This window comes from Somniosus microcephalus, chromosome 4, assembly GCF_052327205.1.
Source record: "Somniosus microcephalus isolate GS21.2 chromosome 4, FLI_Smic_1.0, whole genome shotgun sequence".
In the NCBI taxonomy this organism is placed as follows: Eukaryota; Metazoa; Chordata; class Chondrichthyes; order Squaliformes; family Somniosidae; genus Somniosus; species Somniosus microcephalus.
The window spans coordinates 265,208,879-265,214,694 of record NC_140990.1 but is presented as its reverse complement, the minus strand read 5'-3'; positions in this window follow the sequence as shown (position 1 = coordinate 265,214,694).

Genomic DNA, 5,816 nt, shown 5'->3' with positions numbered 1-5,816 from the left:
GCCTTTACATCCTTACAACCACAGGCCCGGCCAAGCACAGACAGTGCCTGAAGGTATTCCACGGTCGATTCCCCAGGTTGTTGTTTACGACTCCCCAGAAGGTGCCTGGCGTACACTTCGTTCACTGGGCGCGTGTACTGGTCCTTGAGGAGCTTGATAGCGTCCGCGTACGAGGTCGCGTCTTGGATGACCGAGTACACTCGGTGGTTCACTTTGGAGGTCAGGACATCCAGTTTGTCCTCGTCCGATTTGATTGCTGCGGAGGCGGTCAGGAATTTTTCGAAACACTTAAGCCAGTGAGTAAACTTGGTGGATGAGTCCGCCTCCCGATGATCTAAGTCCAGGCATGCTGGTGTGAGGATCTTCTCCATTATAAAAATTTTGTTAATAAAATTGATGCGCTATCAATTACTCATAAAAGACTGAGAGTTAAGAGAGTAACTAAAGGCTTTTATTAACAAAAGAATGAAGGTCTGCCTCGAGTGGTCGACCGGTCCAGAATACAAAGGGCTGGGGAGCAGTCACCTTTATACTTGGACTTGTGGGAGGAGTCAGCCGAGGCATGTCCAGGCATGTACACAGTGGAATACAAACAGTGGTTTACCACAAACTGTCGAGGAGTCATTTTGGTGAGCATTATCCCATGTCCCTCAGAGCCTAACTTAGCTAGTAAGGTGGGATTGGGAGGGGTGAGAGATCTGTCTACTGTAATTTTTCCCTCGTGTATGTCAAAGTGTTTCCCCATTTTATTAGAGTGTTATTATTGTGTTGTATTTTCTTTCTCAAATAAAAATCATGGTTCTTGCACCAAAAATCAGTTGTCTGCTGCACTTTTATCACAACCCCCAAATAAGTCCAAGGTCTAGAACCAAGGGAATGGGAGCAATTTGAACCGCTCATAAGTCAGAGGTGAAGCTGACCCCACACATCACCCCTTACAGTCCTCTACCCACAGGGGGCTAGGAAGCCCTCCAGAAAGAAGAATGTGGGACCAGATCACTGAGGCCGTCACTGCCAGCAGTGTTACCCCCAACACCTGACTCCAGTGCCCAAAGAAGTTTCATCAGCTCAGACCAGTGGTCAAGGTCAGTGAACGCATCTTCAAAAGCCGTCACCTACCACTAGCCTCACATACTGCTCAATGCATGACCGCACCCCCATCAATCACTCACCTACCAACAATCTCTACCAAACACAAGGCACACCTCACATTCCTAGCTTCACCCCATCCCCTTGGAGGCGACGGTGCTGGCCATTCTTGGCAGGGGCATGGCTGAGCCCTTGGCCAGTGGCTGGCTGAAAGAATACAAGATGCCGGTATCCTCATACGTTGTCCTCCTTCTCACATCCCACTTCCACCTCATCCCACAATCTCTTCTGATGTACAAGCTGTGCATGGTGTAAGCATGCAGCTCTTGCTTTCCCACTCTCCCCTCACCCCTTGTGTCTTTCTCATTTCCAAGAAATCCAGCCTGCCTAGCTAGTGGTTGACCAAGAAGAGGAAGAGGAGAGTGAAGAAGAAAAAGAAGCAACATCGTTACTTGATTTCACACTCCCAGCCACCAGCTCCTCGAGGCCGTCCTGCAAGACCATTTGCAGTGTCCCCAACTGAAAGCCAGCAGCCTTCCACCAGCCATGCTGCAGCCACTGGGAGGTAGCACTATGTGACATCACTAGGATAGGCAAAGGCACACACAAGACCGTCACTAAGGGATTGCATAGAGTGATTAGTTGATTTCCTGATGTCATTTTTAATGCATATATGGATAATATTGGATTGGAAAGTTTGCTTTGTGGTGGCTTTTATTTTAGCATTGTGGCCAAGAGGACACTGTGATGGTCAGTAACAGAGAGAAGGGAAGGTGTGGGACAAATGTTGAAAAGGGAATTGGTCACTGGTACCGTAGGTGGATGATTCCATCCCAGATATCCTGGTCAGAAAGGGGCTGTGTGGGTGGTATCCTTCCTTCTGCTTCCTCCTCTTCTGCTTCTACTGCATCTTCCTCTTTTTCTTCCTCTTCTGCTTCTTCCTCTTCCCTCTGCGAGCAGTTTGTTCCCTTTGCTGCCTCTGCTTCATCTCCATGTGCCCCTAGGACTTGTGAGCAAGTGGTCTTCTCAGAGGCAACATACTAGGGATGCTGGAAATCTGAAATAAAAGCAGAAAATGCTGGAAGTACTCAGCAGGCCAGGCAGCATCTCGACCTGAAACGTTAACTCTGTTTCTCTCTCCATGGATGCTGCCTGACCACCTGAGTATTTCCAGCATTTTCTGTCTTCTCAGAGGTCTTCCTTTAACATCCAAAGCCTTGCAAGCATCCAAAAGCACTCCCTACACATTTTAACAACTTTTTAAATGTATTGCACCAAGCCACTACCTCAATAAAATATCAAAAAAAAGTCCAAAAGCTGAAATCTAAACTTACATGAAAGATGCTGACAGCGTCTCTGCAGGGCTGCTTCACGCATGTTTTTCTGTGCATATTTAGGACGGCATTATGGTGTGTGAGAACATCCAAAATAGCAGTCGTGGCGTCAAATCAGGCATTGCACACCGATTGACATCATAATCTGCTCATTTAAATTTGAGAAGGCAAACGCTGTCAATGGGAGCGCTATGGCCCTCAACAAAATGGCGGTCGCCATGTCCTGTGCTGGAAGTGGGTGAAAGCGAGGCAGCCGCTATTTTATCCACAAAACCAGCCTTATGGCCGTGCTACAGTAAAGAGTTTCTATGACCGCGATTTTGCCAGCGCTCAGAGGGCGGGTTTGGAGGCGGGTCAAAGGGTAAAATCGTTTTGATTAATGGCGGGTTGTGATTCCGCCGTCAACTCGCTTCCAAACAATTTTCCCAAGGGTCGGGTCCCAGATTTACGCATGGACCTGACACCTAGTGGCGGGAAGAGGATTAAAGGCAATTATCTGCCTATTAACAGGTAGTTGCTAGTAGTTGACGGGCTATTTTTGAATTTTGCCGCTTCTGCCTCGGGTTTCCCAATGTCCGGACACCACGCCAGGTAAATGTGGCGTGTTGTGAGTCTGCTGTAATGTTTCTGGATTGATGACCGCTGCAGAACTGGTGTGAAGGATCCAATGTTGCACTGGTGAGTCTCAGAGGTAAGAAAATGTTAGGAAATGCATTTTTTATACATTTACACATTTCTTTAGGCAACAAGTTTTGAAATCCATGTCCAGTGTTACCTTATTGGGAGAACCTCTCTCACCAGTGACAGATCGCTTCTGTCACCTCACCTGCAGCTGCCATCTATTCCAGCCTATGGAGGGAGTCATTGGAGAGCCTGAGTGCAAGAGGTGACCTTTGTGCAGTGATTGTCAGTGTTTGCAGCACCTCAATGCTGTCAAACACTGAGAAATCAACTGTCAAAAAAAAATTGTGCATGGTCCCTTTAAGAAAATCAGCAGCTGATGCGTCATCAAATGACTTCATCTGACCGGCTTCCTCTCAATTGGCCGGCAAGCCCGCAGGGCGGGCTTAAAAAGGTCAATCAACGTAACATCACGTCTGTGGGCCGGATGCAGCTGGGGGCGGGACTGGAAGCCGGAAACCACTTGACCTGCACCCAACCTGCCTCCATTAATAAAATTGCGGCCTAAGTCTCTGTGTTCTAATTTAGCATTCATCCAAAAACGAACTAACCGTGGCAAAATCAGGCCTCTCCAAACATCTAGGCCCATAAAATTCAAACAAGACAAGCCAGCAAATAAGAAATACAAGATCAAAATTGGTCTGAGATGCCTGATTGCCAGGGATCGGAGCATCATGTGGTCCGTGGGCTGCAGTTTGGATATCTTGATCTAGCAAGCCATTTGGTAGAGAGCAACATTACTTTTTATGATGTTTAATGCTTTAAGGGCTGAAAATCTTCTGGTGCACTCCTGCTGTAACCTCTGAGAATGCACTGGAAGGATCACAGATAAGTTCTGGACCTGTATACGCTCGGTTCTGGTCTTACATCAGGGCTTGTTGGTGGCAGAGCCTCCGCCTGCTCTTGACAAGGTCATTGGTGTGTGACGGGGCGAGGCTGGGACCTCCTGAGTAGGATCTCCCACTGACATCGCTAATTTGGGCAGGGTCATCGGCAGAGGTCCTGAGCAGATGCATCTCGGCACTTCTGTCAGGATACAGCGCCCCCCCCCCCCCCAACTGCAGACTGTGGCATTTTATTTCTCACTACTGTCACCTGCTGGTGGTTCTAACAATCTGCTGGAAGGATCCTATAGTGTGAAAGTTTTATGTCAAATGACTGCTTGTTAGCCAAACACATGTAAATAGTCCAAAGCTTTAACTACTATTAATCAGTCTAAAAGATTAGACTGCCTTGCATCCTGTTACTAAAGTGGCCTCGGGTTATGGTTTATTCAGAGTCCAGGTTCGAATGCTCACCATTGTGCCAAATTATGCAAAAAGAATAACAATTTGAAAAATGCAAAGATAGTATTTGGTTTAATATGCCTCAAAAATAACAAATATAATCAAGAGGGTTATGTGAAAGTAATTTTATGAAAATGAACTATTAGCAGTTCATGTTAATGGGAGCAATTTAGTAAATCAATTCAGTAATGGGGTTAAAGTTTCAGGTTGATGAACTTTTGTCAGAAATGGTTCTGATGAAGGTCATTGACCTGAAGCGTTAACCCTACCTTCCTCTCTCCACAGATGCTGCCTGACTTGTTGAGTGTTTCCAGCATTTTCTGTTTTTATAAGATTTCCAGCATCTGCAGTATTTTTTTTTGTTTCATTAATGGGGTTATTTTTGAAGTGTCAATCTTCACACCGAACATTCTATCATTTAAATCAGGCTGTGGTCTGCGTAGTCGATTAAAAACAGGATGTGGTGAACATGCACTTGCTTTTTCAATGTAGCTCATTTTCCAATATATAGAATCAGCTGAACCTCTTTTTCTTGCTAAAGTGAGACTGAAATCAGTCAAAGCAGGAAGCCCAAAACAAACTTCATATCATAAATAATATTCAGAAACATATGTCAAACATGCCTTAACATAACAATGATCCTTGGACAGGATGGCTTTTCAGCAAAGCTGAGGTAGGTTCAAAAGATAGAGCCAGAAGTAGCAGGACCACACAAATATTTAATTGGGTCCCAACACCACAATTACTCTTTATTTCTGTGTGCAACAAGACTTGTAATTAGATTGCCACAAGGCAACTCAATTGCCTCAGTAAACTGGAATACAGTGCAATCCCACACATAGCTACCTCAGTATATTTCAGATGTTTGTTTAATGCATTTTGTTTCTTTCTGTAGATAACTAAACAAGAAATGATGTTTAAGTAAAGAATGATCCTAGCCGTTTCATTTCATATGGCGTGAATATTGGAAGTTTCCCTCTATTCAGGCCTATATCCTTCTCTGGTTCACTAGGTTCAGCCCTAATTAGCTACACTCTAGTTCTTTGAAAGGTCAGGTCAGAAGTCAGGGAAGTGGCTGCTGCACTGCCCTTTAAACACTAAAACAAACACCATGGTGTTTCATAAGGGAGGAACTTGATGCTGAGGGCAGTTCGCGTTGAAAGGTTATGCAGCCTCTAGACCTTTTTTTTAATTGTATCTTTTTCAGTTTTGGTTGGCCTAGCTGTGGGTGTAAGGCCCCAATCCCAGGGCAACCCTATTTCTATTTTTGGCACCGGGCTTGGAAGGCTTTCCGACTTCTTAGTCATTTTATATCTCTTTCTGGGTCTTGAGTCCTTTTTGCCTGTGAGAAGGAATCCTGCTATGCAAAGACTTCTGGTATATTGTGGGGCGCTCCTGTTGGCTGTTTCCTGGTTGGGATGTGGAC